The sequence below is a fragment of the Lotus japonicus genome, chromosome 2 (genome assembly GCF_012489685.1).
Source record: "Lotus japonicus ecotype B-129 chromosome 2, LjGifu_v1.2".
In the NCBI taxonomy this organism is placed as follows: domain Eukaryota; kingdom Viridiplantae; phylum Streptophyta; class Magnoliopsida; order Fabales; family Fabaceae; genus Lotus; species Lotus japonicus.
Window position 1 is genome coordinate 22,215,148 of NC_080042.1, and position 14,583 is coordinate 22,229,730.

Below are 14,583 nucleotides of genomic sequence, written 5' to 3' on the forward strand. Positions count from 1 at the left end.
ATGGTGGTCCCCCTCCACTAAAGAAGAAGAAGCAAGTCAGACTTGTGGTGAAGCCTACAAGGGTGGAACCAGCTGCTCAAGTGGTCAGAAGGATTGAAACTCCTTCCAGAGTGACTCGATCATCAGTGCGATCATCAAGTAAGTCTGTTGTTGATTCTGATGATGATTTGAATACATTTGATGCACTCCCCATCTCAGCTATGCTCAAACGATCCACAAACCCACTCACTCCCATTCCTGAATCCCAACCAGCTGCACAAACCACCTCTCCACCTAATTCACCCCGGTCTTCATTTTTCCAACCTTCACCAAATGAAGCACCTCTTTGGAATATGCTTCAGAACCAACCTACCGGACCCTCTGATCCAACCTCCCCTATTACCATTCAATACAATCCAGAATCTGAACCCATTATTCTTGAACCTGAACTTACAATTCCAGTCCAACCAGAACCTGAACCCAGAACTTCTGATCACTCTATCCCCAGAGCATCAGAACGTCTGGTTGCCAGAACCACTGATACAGACTCTTCTAGTGTCTATACACCTGTATCATTCCCAATCAATGTTGCTGACTCCTCCCCTTCCAACAACTCTGAATCCAATCGTAAATTTATGGAGGTCAGAAAAGAAAAGGTGTCTACCCTAGAAGAGTATTACCTCACTTGTCCAAGCCCTAGGAGATATCCTGGCCCTAGACCTGAACGTCTAGTTGACCCAGATGAACCTATCTTGGCCAATCCTTTACATGAGGTAGACACTTTAGCTCAACAAGCTCAACCTGACCTTGTCCAACAAGAGCCAGTTCAACCAGACCCAGAACAATCTGTGTCTAACCACTCTTCGGTTTAGATCACCCAATCCTCTGGTTGACACTTCTGAACCACACCTTGAGACCTCTGAACCTCACCTTGGCACCTCTGAACCAAATGCTCACATGTTCAACATTGGTTCTCCTCAAGGTGTCTCTGAGGCAAACAGCAGCAACCACCCAACCTCTCCTGAAACAAACCTATCCATTCTTCCCTACACTCACCTAAGACCAACCTCTCTCTCTGAGTGCATCAGTGTTTTTAATCATGAAGCTTCACTGATGATTCGCAACGTCAAAGGTCATACTGATCTGAGTGAGGATCCTGACTCTGTTGCTGAGGAATGGAATAATCTGAGTACTTGGTTAGTTGCTCAGGTTCCTGCTATGATGAGTCATCTTATTGCTGAAAGGGATCAGAGTATAGTAGCTGCCAAGCAGAGGTTTGCAAGAAGAGTAGCTCTTCATGAACAACAACAAAGACACAAGCTCCTTGAAGTTATTGAAGAGACCAGAAGAAAGCAAGCACAAGCAGATAAAGCAGCACGTCAAGCAGCAGCTCAAGCTGAACAAGAAAGATTAGAGGCAGAAAGACTTGAAGTTGAAGCTGAAGCCCTTAGATGCCAAGCACTTGCACCAGTGGTTTTTACTCCTGCTGCTTCTGCTTCCATTCCAGCTCATCAAGCTGCTCAGAATGTTCCTTCCAGCTCCACACAGTCAAGCTCGTCCAGACTCGACCTCATGGAACAACGTCTTGATACTCATGAGTCTATGCTACAGGACATGAAGCAAATGATGATGGAACTTCTGCGTCGCACTGATAAACCCTAGTCTTAGGATCTCTTTGCTTTCCCTCTTAACTTAGTTTTATTTTAACTTCTTTTTATTATCTTCTTTAAGTTACTTTAGTTATTCTGCTTTGTTCGTTACTGTTTCTCTTTGCATATATATATATATATATATATATATATTTGTCACATTGTGTTTGCAAAATATTTTTCTTTATTCATAATCATTTTTTTTACATCATACATTTTTTTTTCTAAAGTCTAGAATGGAGGATCCTTCCTCATTCTTCTGCACTCTTGGCGCTGCTCTGACCTCTCCCTCTCCAGACGATCCAGTGAATACTGGATGCTGTTGAGATTGACGTTTAGCTCTTTCTTCTCCAGAATCTCTTATGTTGTCTTGAGCTTCTCTTCTATGGTCTTCTTCTCTTCCAGTAGCCTCAGCTCAAGCTGGCTGAGTTCTTGAACTTCTTCCACGAAGGCCAGAAATTCCTTCAAGTCGTTCTTCAGCTCTGGACGACGGTCCTCCTCAAGCAGTGTCCTCGTTAGCTCTGATATGGTCGTTGTACCCTCTGGATGCCTTATGTTCAGGAACAAGTCCTCCTCAAAGGCCTTCCTTCTGAGCTCTTCAAGTGCTCTCTTGTATGATGCCATTCTTTTGGAATTGATCGAGTTGTGAAGCTTACCCTTTTTCTCCATCGCTTTATATAGGCTTCACTTTCTCTCTGAAAGTTAATGCTCCTACAGTTTCTCGAGGTTCAGTTCTTGGTAACTGACCCTTTTCTTTACTCCCCTGGCCGGTGGTAAATGTTCTTCTTGTGCATTTCTCTTCTCTTTATTTCGCCTAACTCTGGTTCATGCATCGTTTTATTTTTCAAACTTAGACCTTCTCTAAGGGGGAGTACCTTGTACTTCAAACTAAGTTTTTCACACCCCAAACTTTTTGCTTATGACAAAAAGGGGGAGTACAACCCAGTTTTTGATGTGTAAGATGTGTTAGTGTGATTTATTTTTCTTTTGGAGAATTTAAGAGTTCCACCTTTATGACCATAGATGTGTCACTGGGCAAATACAAGGAATACATTTCACTTCTTCTGAAGTGATTTTAGTTTTACTCTGATACCCAAGACTCTGATACCTGTCTGTTGACTCTGATTACTTATGCGCTCTGATTATTCTATTTCATCTATGTCATAAGCTTTTCATTCTGAACTCTTATTTTATTTAGCTCAGAATCTAGACTTTTCTAACGTTTTCATCAAGTATTAGATTCAGGGGGAGCTAAGCTCAGAATCAAGCGGTGACTTGAATTCAGAATGAGCAAGATAAACTATTCACATCAGGATAAGTCTTATTCTATTTCCCTAAACTCTGAGTGAATTCAGTTTAATGTTTAAGAATTGTTCATCAAAAATCTTAGTTTTGTCATCATCAAAAAGGGGGAGATTGTAAGATCAAGTTTTGATCTAGTAGTACAACTCTATGTTTTGATGATTACAAGTTAACCTTTTGAGTATGAACAATTATGGTACTCTAACGTGTTTTTCTGAGTGTGCTATTTACAGGCTCTGACTTTGATTCAGTCTCACACAAATCAGAAGCACTGTGCATAAAGAGTGACCCAAGCAACGCTTTCGCATTCTCCATGTTCACTCTGAACAGTGGAAAAGCTTCAGAAGATCTGAAGTAAATCAAGCTCTGATAAGAACTCAGCTCACTTGAAGCTCTGATGATCCAGAAGATCTGACAACCAAAAGACTCTGAAGGCTCAGAAGCTCTGATGGTGTAGAAGACTCTGACGATCCAGACTCTGAAGAGTGAAGACTCTGAAGTCCAGAAGCAACTGGCTCTGAAGACCATGTACTGATCCTCTGAAGTGAAGATCAGAAGGTACAACGGTCAGAGGATCCAAGCTTCCCTCTGACTCTGATCAATCAGCTTCACAAGTTCCTATACGAAGCGCTCCTCTGATCAGAAGTCTACGAGGTTAAGGTCAAGTCGCTATCAAAAGTACAAAAGCAAAGTGTACTATCCTGACGACCTACCTAACATCCTCAGCCACAGCAGAAGCTGGAATTTCCAGAACTGCCCTCCAACGGTAGCATTTCCATGCAACGTTCAACCCTAATCCTTGGAGTATAAATAGTGACTGAAGACTGAAAGAAGCGGTTAGAAGAATTCACACACGCGCAAGAAATATTCAAATCCTTCTAAGCTTTCTTTCATCCTGAATTTCATTGTGTTTACTATAAGCTTTTTAGAAGCACTTTCTTTGTAAACAAGAACTTCATATACAGTTGTATAGTTTGCCTTTAGGAGATCAAGGTTGATCGGATCCTAGAGAAGACTAAGAGAGTGAATCTTAGTGAGAGCTAAGTCAGTGTATTGTTAGTCACTTGTAGGTTTCAAGTGCAGTTGTAACACATACCTGATTAGTGGATTGCCTTCATTCTAAGAAGGAAGAAATCACCTTAACGGGTGGACTGGATTAGCTTGAGTGATTTATCAAGTGAACCAGGATAAAATCCTTGTGTGCTTTTCTATCTCTTATCTTTTAGCACATAGTTTGTTTCGAAAGATTTGACAAAATCTTTAAGGTGGAAGTTTTATCTTGAAAACGTTATTCAAACCCTCCCTTTCTACCATTTTTCATACCTTCAGATTGTACCTTGCATGCACTAGCAAACAACAGTCAGTAGCACCCGCACAAGAGTAATAAATTTAAAAAATAAAAGTCCTAACAATTAGATTCAGATAAAATAGAAAATAAACTAAACACAATCCCCGGCAACGACGCCAAAAACTTGATAGCGAATCTGCAAGTGTACAGATTGCTCGAAGTAATAAAAAGATTGAACCACAAGGATTGCGTAGTTTATACTCTAAATTAACTAAACTTAGAATGATAGGACGTAAAAATAAAAATAAAAATAAAGAGATGATTGATTTTTCGTAAGTAACTTAACTGCAATAAAATTAAAGAAAGCAAATAACACTGTTGAAATGAATTCAACTTAAAAGCGCGCTAGGGATCCTGATTTCATTAACCTTCTCCCTATGTATCTCCCCAATCAGTTATAATTATGTATCAAATTAAGTTTCAAGGTGCTAAGCCTAATTGTCCACTTATCAATTCCTTGCATAAGTGTCCCTTCCAATTAATTAGTGATAGCTAATTCCTTAGTACCTAATCCTAGTTAACCAGAGATAAAAGTTCAATTTAGATCAGGCAAACGCAAGCAATTTGTTACCCTTATCCCTAAGGTGTAAAGACCCTTGCTTAATTCCTCCCCAAATCCCTAAATTCTACCAATTTTCCAATTGCATAGAAAATAGTGTGACAAACTATTGGAATAGAAAGTATCAATTAAAATAGATGAGAAATTCATGAACTAAAATAGAAATCATAATCATAACTGAAACTTGGTTCAAAACATAGTTTAAAGGAAAACTAGATAAATCACCCTAACACAAAGGGAGTTTAGCCTTGACATGATCAAAAAGAAATTACAAGAAGTACAAGAAAAACCTAAAATATTGAATCCTGTGTCAGACCGTTTCTGCACTTCTCCCAATTCTTCTTCTGTTCACGTACTGGTACCATTCTTTCATTCACCCAATTCCTATATATATATTGCAGCCGCCACCCACTTTCTGTTTCTCCATCACGTGACCACAAATAAGGTTAAATAAAGCCTATCAACTGCGCCACGTGTCACGTTTCCATTGGACAAAGCTTTAAGGGGTGGAGTCTGGTGTTTTGCGTACCACGGTCTTATAGCGGACCTCCAGCGTGAATGAGCCATGTGGCAGGGACGATACAACAGCCATTGATTCCTTAGAGGTGCACCATAATTTCCATGGATCATGAGCACTGAATCAGCTTCCCTTTATTAATCCGAAAATCCTAATAAAATATAAATAAAAATTATAGAAAAATACTAAAAACACATAAAAATAATAAAATGCATGAAATAATCCTAAAGTACCCTAAAATGACTAAAATATCATAAATAATATATTAAAATGCATAAAAATAAGCTAGAAAAATAATTTAAACACCTGGGTCATCACACCACGTTTAGCGAGGAAGAGCACGCTAGGACGCTCAACGTCAAATATCTAATCCTTGAAGCAGAAGGGTCATACAACATGATCGTCGGGCGAAACACCTTAAACCGTCTGTGTGCCGTGATCTCAACAGCTCACCTGGCGGTGAAGTATCCGCTGACGAATGGGCATATTGAGGGAATTGTCGTGGATCAAAGGGTCGCAAGGGAATGCTATTGTAATGATGTGGATCGGTATGGGAAGAAAAACGCTTCAGTCGGGCACCGTTGCAGCGAAGTTGAGACGCCAGAGGAAAGTTTGGACCCGAGGGGCGAGGGACGTGTTAACAGGCCCACACCGATAGAAGAAACCAAAGAGCTGAAGTTTGGCGAGAAGATACTCAAGATAGGAACCAAGTTAAGTGAGGACCAAGAATAAAGGCTATCAAAGTTGTTAGGCGAAAATTTAGATCTTTTCGCCTGGAGTCACAAAGACATGTCGGGTATAGACCCAAACTTCATTTGCCACAGGCTGGCATTGAATCCAGGAGCCAAGCCTATAACCCAGACTCGTCGGAGAATGGGAAACGAAAAGAGGTAAACAAGTTGCTAGCTGCGGACTTCATACGAGAAATCAAGTACCCTACCTGGTTGGCAAATGTGGTGATGATCAAGAAGGCGAACGAGAAGTGGCAAATGTGCGTAGATTATACAGACTTGAACAAGGCATGCCCAAAAGATTCTTATCCCTTTTCTGAGCATAGATAAGCTGGTGGACGGAGCTTCAGGGAATGAACTTCTGAGTTTAATGGATGCTTATTCAGGATATCACCAGATTAAGATGCATCCGTCGGACGAAGACAAAACAGCTTTTATGACCGCAAGGGTAAACTACTGTTACCAGACTATGCCTTTCAGGTTAAAGAATGCGGGGGCGACATATCAGCGGTTGATGGATAGGGTGTTTCAAGGCCATGTAGGAAGGAACATGGAAGTGTACGTTGACGACATGATCGTTAAATCGGTTTTGGGATCAAACCATCATGAGGATTTGATGGAAGCCTTCGGTAGGATTCGCAAGCATAACATGAGGCTTAATCCAGAAAAGTGCTCTTTCGGCATACAGGGTGGGAAGTTTTTAGGCTTCATGATTACGTCGAGAGGAATCGAAATCAATCCCGATAAATGTAAAGCAATCCAGGAGATGAAAAGCCCGAGCAATGTGAAGGAGGTGCAAAGACTAACCGGGCGGATCGCGGCCTTATCCCGTTTCCTCCCTCACTCGGGCGACAAGTCAGCCCCGTTCTTCAAATGCCTCAAGAAGAACGCCGCATTTGAGTGGAATTTACACTCTGTTTGGTAGAGAAGAGAGAGATAGAGAAGAGAGAGTAGAGAAGAGAGAAGTTGAGTATAGAGAAATAGGTGAGAAATAGAGTAGATTTAAAGAGAAGAGAGATAGAGAAGAGAGAGACCCCAAACATAGTGTAAATCAAGCCTTCACTCATCTCTCTTCAATCTCTCTTCAATTTGGAGAGACCAAAAAAGTGGTGGGACCCACCACTTTTTCTCCCCTCTATCTCCCTCCTCTCACCTACCAAACACACATACTTCCCCCTAACTCTCTCTTCTCCATCTCTCTCTATCCAAACCTCCCTCTACCAAACAAAGTGTTAGAGTGCGAGGAGGCCTTCACCCGCCTCAAGGAGATGCTGTCCGCCCCACCAGTCCTATCAAAACCTGTCCAAGGTCTCCCTTTGCATTTATACTTCTCTGTTGGTGATCACGCAATAAGCTCGGTGATCCTTCAGGAGGTGGATGGAAAGAAAAAGATAGTCTATTTCGTAAGCCATACACTTCAGGGGGCGGAGGTCAGGTATTAGAAGATCGAAAAAGCGGCGCTCGCCGTCCTCGTCACCGCCAGATGCCTACGACCGTATTTTCAAAGCTTTCAGGTAAAAATAAGAACTAACCTTCCTTTGAGACAGGTATTGCAGAAGCCAGACTTGTCAGGAAGGCTCGTCGCGTGGTCAGTAGAGTTGTCGGAATATGGATTGCAGTATGACAAAAGGGGGAAGGACGGCGCACAGACCTTAGCGGATTTTGTGGTGGAATTGACGCCGGAAAAGGGGGAAAAGGTGAGCACGCAATGGATACTGTTTGTCGATGGGTCGTCGAACGACAACGGAAGCAGGGCTAGGGTCACGCTGCAGGGGCCCGGGGAGTTGGTGTTGGAACAGTCCCTTAGATTCCAGTTCAAAACCAGCAATAACCAAGCACAATACGAGGCTCTTATTGCGGGCTTGAAACTAGCAATTGAGGTGCAAATCGACAGTTTGCTGGTAAGGACAGACTCGCTGCTAGTGGCAAGCCAAGTCAACGGGGAGTTTCAAGTAAAGGAGCCGGCCTTGATAAAGTATGTGGAGCGTGTGCGGCTGCTCATGGGGTGTTTGAAACAGGTGGTGGTTGAATTTGTGCCGCGGGCGCAAAACCAAAGGGCGGACGCCCTAGCGAAGCTAGCGAGCACTAGGAAGCCTGGCAACAACCGGAGTGTGATTCAAGAGACGCTCGCCAATCCCAGCATAGAGGGGGATTTGGTGGCCTCGGTTGATCGCCAGGAAACTTGGATGAACCCCATCATCGATATTCTTGCGGGGGAACCGAGTGACGTGGTAAAATATTCAAAGGCGCAAAGGAGGGAGGCGGGGCACTACACGCTACTCGACGAGATACTCTTTCGGCGAGGATTTAGTTAACCCCTCCTACGATGTCTTCCACCTGAGAAGTACGAGGCTGTTATGACGGAGGTTCATGAGGAAGTTTGTGCAAGTCACATTGGAGGAAGGTCGCTGGCGAGCAAAGTCCTCAGAGCGGGTTTCTATTGGCCTACGATAAGGAAGGATTGTGCAGAGTTTTTTAGGAAATGCGAGAAGTGCCAAGTATTTGCAGACCTACCTAGAGCTCCGCCGGAGCAATTAGCCACAATCAGTTCCCCATGGCCCTTCGCCATGTGGGGAGTCGACCTCGTCGGGCCCTTCCCCACCGCTAGGTCGCAAATGAAGTTCATCCTTGTGGCAGTGGACTACTTCACCAAATGGGTGGAAGCTGAGCCTCTGGCGAGCATTACGGCGACTAAAATCATAAATTTTTACTGGAAAAGGATTGTCTGCCGGTTCGGATTACCGAGGGCGATTGTCTCGGCGACTAAAACCCATATGGCCATTGGGCACTGAGCAATTGTAAGTCCCAGGCTAATAGGGGTGGCGGGGCCACACCTGATCTTTCGGGAAATATGTGTGTGAATGAAAGCCTCGGTTCAAAAACCGAGCGACGAGTCCTAGTTGAACCCAGCACACCATCGATGTCGTCAGACGTAATTCAGAAAAAAAGAAACGATGAAGGAGGCGAGAGAGGAAATCGAAAAGCGCTAAAGCGTGCGAGAGAAATAATATAGTGAAAACTGAAATAAGTTGGCTCAAACTAAAAACACGACGAGTAAAGCAAAGGAGTACTAACATTACAATAATCCAATATTAAAATAAGAAGTAAACATTGTTTTATCTATCTCTTTATTTTTGCTCCACAGCGTCTCCAAGGTCAACATTAGCGACTCTCGGAGGATCTTCGACACCCTCAATCCCGGCGGGTGTAATCTTCTTAAAAACTCCCAAGGGACCAAGGTTGATGTTGGGATGGAGATGTTTGACTTGAGCCTTGGCGATCAGGAAGCCACGGATACGCTCATTGACCATCGCGTGAGCAGCTTCACCCCTTATCTTCTTTTCTAGGGCGAGGGCTTGGGCGTCTTTTTCGGCCAAGAGTTTGCGTTTCGACTCCAAATCAGAGCGTGCATCGGCGAGAGCTTTCCCTCTGTCCGCCAAATCTTGGCGCAACTTGGCGATTTCCTCATTCTTGGTCAAAAGGTCTCCCTTCTGAGAAGTAAGGGTAGCCTCCTGGGTACCAAGAGTTTTGCGGAGCGCTTCAATTTGGCCTTCAAGTTTATTCTTTCTTCTTGTCCGCCGCAGCTTTTGCAAGCTTCACCTCAGCGAGTTTCTTCTGCATCTTCGCCGTCTTCTCCGTTTCTGAGACCAACTGTTTGGACAACTTGGAGCAAGTTTCATTGATTTGAAGGTTGGTCGAGCGCAGTTTCTCCACCTCCTGCCGGAGTCCAGCAATCCCGGTAAGGGGGCGGGCTTCCTAAGCCACTTGGGCGAACAGACAGCCAGCTCGGAGGAGGTTGGACACAGCTTCTTGGGAAATGTCTTGCGGGTTCTGGTTGGGCGTTTCCCTCAGTTTCTCGAGGAAAGGGTGAGAAAGCAGGAAGGAGAAGGGATTGGAGCTTGATTCGCTAGAGAGGTTCTGTGGACGATTTAGAAGGGGGTATTTTTCCCCGCCAACATCCTTGGGAGAAGCAGGAGGTGGTAAGTCAGAGGCAGAAGTCGAGAGATGAACGATAGTTTGCGACTGGGCCGTCGGTGACACTTGGGGGGCGAGAAAGGCCCTCAACTAGGGCCATGCTCGCCTCGCTCTGATGAGCAGGTTTGGAAGAATCACCCACGCCAACCGCGGCGGGAAAGCCAGAGGTAGTGTCCTCCTCGCCAGGGACGGTCGAAGAAACGAAAGGTGGTTTCAGCTCCTCCAATTTTTTCTTCTTGAAAGCACCGTCGTCCGACGGCGAGCTTTGCCTCTTCTCCCCGGTATGAGCGGGGGGAGGAGTTTTAACGCCCCCGGAAAGGAAAGCCTTCAGCAGTTCGTCGAAAGAGAAATTCATTTTTCCTGAAAAGAAAAAGGGAGAGCAGTCGTTAGAGGTGAAGGGCATATAAAAAGAGGGGCGCGACAAAGGAATAAGAAAAAGGACCTAGTCGGGGAAGCAATTTGGATCTTGGGGGGGCATCAAGCAGTTCAATACAACTAAAAAGTGGGAGTTGAGATAAAACCTCAACGGCGAAGCTTTCTCTAGGGGGAAAAATATTTTTGGGAAGTCGGGTAAGGATCTGGGGGACAGCGTCCAGTAAAGAGGGAAAAGGGCTTTCCCGTCCTTTTGTGTAAATGATGAGGGGTAAGCGGGGTGGACGATGACCTAGAAATACCGGCGAGCCAAATCAGATTCCGGGCCCACTTGATAAGGGGCAAATTGTTCTCGTCCTGGCCGGGGCACCAGGGTGACCCCGCCGTGAGACCCTTGAGTTTGAGAATCTACTTCAAAGAAGAAGGAAAAAAGGGTAGCAGAGGGCGCTACGTCAACGCTATGGCAAAGAATCTCAAAACACCGTAGATAGGCCCAGGAGCAAGGATGGAGTTGACAAGGAGAAACATTCATATCGCGCAACATTTGAGTAAGAAAGGAGGAGAAAGGAAGTTTAATGCTCAGATCAAGAAACAGATATTCGTATGCAAAGAAAAAGTGGGAATTTTTGGGGTCATTTAGCCCACGATGCTGCCAGGGGCGGTCTTGTCCCCGGCATCCGGTGGTTCGAAGAAGGCCCTCCAAAAATGAAGAATGGCAAAGCCCACTGACCTTACTAGCAAGGTTAGAGACGGATTTGCTGGTTGACAGTTCCAATGGTTGATCAAGGACTCCTTGATCAGGGGCTTTTGAGATAGGGGAGAGCAGAGTGGCGAAGGTCGCCAAGCGATGGGCTTTTATCTCCTCAATGGAGGACAAGGTCCCTGTTAAAGACATTGAAGAAAGAAAAGAAGGAAAGGGGAGAAGGAAGGGACGAAAACTAACCAGGAAGGGAACTGTGAGAAGAAGAGCAAGAGCAGGAGTGGGGATTCGTGAGATCAGCAAAGGAGACTGGAGCGAGAGTCGGGAGCGAATATGGGAGCAGTTGATAGAAGATAATGAATGATGTGAGGGAAAAGAACTCATGGGTTGGGTATGATAAAGATTAGGAAGTCGTGCCTCATCATGGTAAATCATCATGGTAAAGGTGGGGCCTTCACACAAAAAGTGTGACATGGATTCCGGAGAGCAGGGGCAGCGCATTAAGTCGAAAACTGTGACGGTTGGAGCTGGTTGGTTCAAATTTAAAATTGACAAGATGTTGGCATAATTTGAGAAAACATTTCAAAGGTGGCGGTTAAGATTCTGTGGATTTACCGAGCCAAACATCGCTTCAAGGCGCGACGTGTGGAAAAGATGCAGCACGTGACAAAACGTCGCGGTTTGGGGCGCGTGCGTAACTATGCCGAGTCGGGCGGACTAGTAGCCGTTGCCACAAGCTTGCCTGTGGACTAGGTTCGCTCGGAAGAAGAGGGCGCAGTTGAAGGTCCAAAGTGTCGATTGCAAAAGGCTTTTTTTACCAATCCATGTTGGCCATTGTTCTTCACTTCTAGATTTTAAGTTTTTAAGTGTTAGTCAGTATCCTTAGGGGATCTCGCCTTATTTCTTACTTAAAGACACACTTAGCTCTCATGTTTCAAGCTCGGTGTCTTGTGGACTTGTGGACTGGGCGAGACTCCAGGGTCCCTCGCCCAGGAGACCTGACCTTGGGCGGGGGACGCGCCATGACCTTGGGCCTCCCTTCCCGAGGCCCAACTGGCCCATTTGGACAGATTAAGGGCGCCAAAGCCCAACTCCACCTCTATAAATAAGAGGGGAATACCAATTGTAAAGGACTTTTAGCTCATTTAAGAAATAATAGCATTGAAATTCAATTATATTCTCTCTCTCTCTAAACGGTTAAAGCTTCTCTCTCTAAGCATTCATATCACTTTGGGTACTATCTTCCCTCTCTATGTTCTAGCACGGAACAAAGGAAAACATGTTTTTACATCCGATACCGACGACGAAACATTGCATCGTCATATGTAGGCTCATTGGCAAAGTAGTCGTCAATTAGCCTTTGGTTTGCCGCTGCATGATCTCTACTGAGATATTTTCTACTACGAGGTGCACTATCTTCCAATATTTTGTTTCGACGCTCTCTAAATCGGTTGACTATATAAGTTTCTTCAATTTCACATTTTTGAACGTATGTTGCGATATCAAAAGGATATTCTGATGGATCCATTTGTTGTGAAATTTGAAGTAGATTGGAAGTGATTTGGGATATTGGTACATCAATGGATCTATAAGTCCATATATATAAGTACATTGAATGGTGGACACTGACGGATTCGAAATAAGTTATCAACTAGAGTTAATTATCGGATAAGGACTAGATTCGAATTGAGTGGTACATATTCAAACACAGTAACCCATATATTAAAGCCAAACGCTACAGACTTGACACCACTTGAAAATTATTAAAGCAAACACTACAGACTTGACACCACTTGAAAATTATTAAAGCAAACACTACAGACTTGACACCACTGACAAATTATTAAAGCAAACACTACAGACTTGACACCACTTGAAAATTATTAAAGCAAACAGTACAAACTTGACACCACTGACAAGTTTGACCGAATACAGACAAATACTCGATTGAAATTAATTTCCAAATAGCTCTTGGGACAACTACTTCAACAGCTCTTTCTTACGGTCATCGAGATGCTCTTCGGAACTTAGCTTTAGATACAATTTCATTTTCTTAGTATGAGTCTTGTCTTTCATCAATTGGTTAGCCTCTTGTTGCATCAAGGCTATCTTGTCCAATCGTTCAAGCTCTTTCTCCTTGAATTGTTTGTATTCAGCCCACTCTTTGTCCACCATCTCCAAGGCAGCTTCTCTGCTTTTCTTGTTACCCTTTTTTTTAGCTGCCTCCCTACCCATTGGACGAGCAATTGATCCTATAGAGTTTGAGCCACATGCATCACTCTCGTGAGATCTCTTAGATCCACTACTTCCTGAGCCACCATTTCCTCCTACTTGACTACAAAAACGTGGTTGATCACAAAGAGCGTGTCATTCTGCCATCAAAGTAAATTGAACATTCTTCCCACTTGTGTATAATTCCTGCGCTTTTGCCAAAATATCATTCTCCGACCAACCGCTTCCTTGCAAACGCTTAGCGCCATCATAAGCGTCAATCAATTTATCGAGTATTTTGTTCATATAATTAAAACGGTTTCGGCATGCAACTCCATCGCGCGGAGGATCGAATGAGCAATGCTCATTACAATACTCAGCAATTTGACCCCAATATGTTTCTCCTTTCTGGTTTCTCCCGACAACACTGCTTGTTCCATATTTAATCCACCCACTAATTAGCACCAAATTTTGTTCTGTGTTCCATGCTGGTGACTGGGTTTTCTTGCTCTTAGGAGTTGAATCCTCTTGATTTGGAGTGACTTCATTAGCAGCTGTCATGCCACCAAGAGTTATTTGTGTTGAAAATTCGGGAAATTCAGGTGCACCAACACTCGGAAAATTTTCATTCACCATTGATATATAACTATTAAACGGGGGTGTTTGAGATGGATATCTCAACATAGATCCATGATGTGGATGAAAGTTTCGAACAAAGGATGACCGGTTGAAATTTGGTGCCAAAACAACTTTATGTATGTTTTGAGGATGTTGGTTGGAAAGTTGATTTGGATCTTGATAATTGTTGGGATTTTGGTAGTTGGAAACTTGATTTGGATATTGATAATTGTTGGGATTTTGGTAGTTGGAAAATTGATTTGGATCTTGATAATTGTTGGGATTTTGGTACTCTTTTTATCAAAATCTTATTTTTTATATGTTTTACATTTTTATAACACTTGGGTAGCAGTTCACATAGAGTAAAAAAAAAAAAAGAGTACACTTACCCTCCTATATAAATTTTACCCCTCTATATAAACTTTTTTTTGAACCCCCTTAAAATTTTAAATTGTACTAGTAGTTTAAATTTTGCACATATTTGCACCAAACTCAAACTCACTTACTCCACTTTCTCACACACGCGTGTGTCTCAGTGTTTATTGCAGGAAGTGTGTTTGTTAGTACTGGGTAGTCACAACGTCAAACCCATAGCATTACAACAAAGCATCATTATCATGTT

General features: G+C 43.5%; 1 pseudogene; it reads right to left on the reverse strand.

Moving 5' to 3' along the window:
- Window positions 1-14,204, reverse strand: part of LOC130735306 (uncharacterized) — a 31,084-nt pseudogene extending 16,880 nt beyond the window's left edge.
- Window positions 14,205-14,583: the final 379 nt, after the last annotated feature.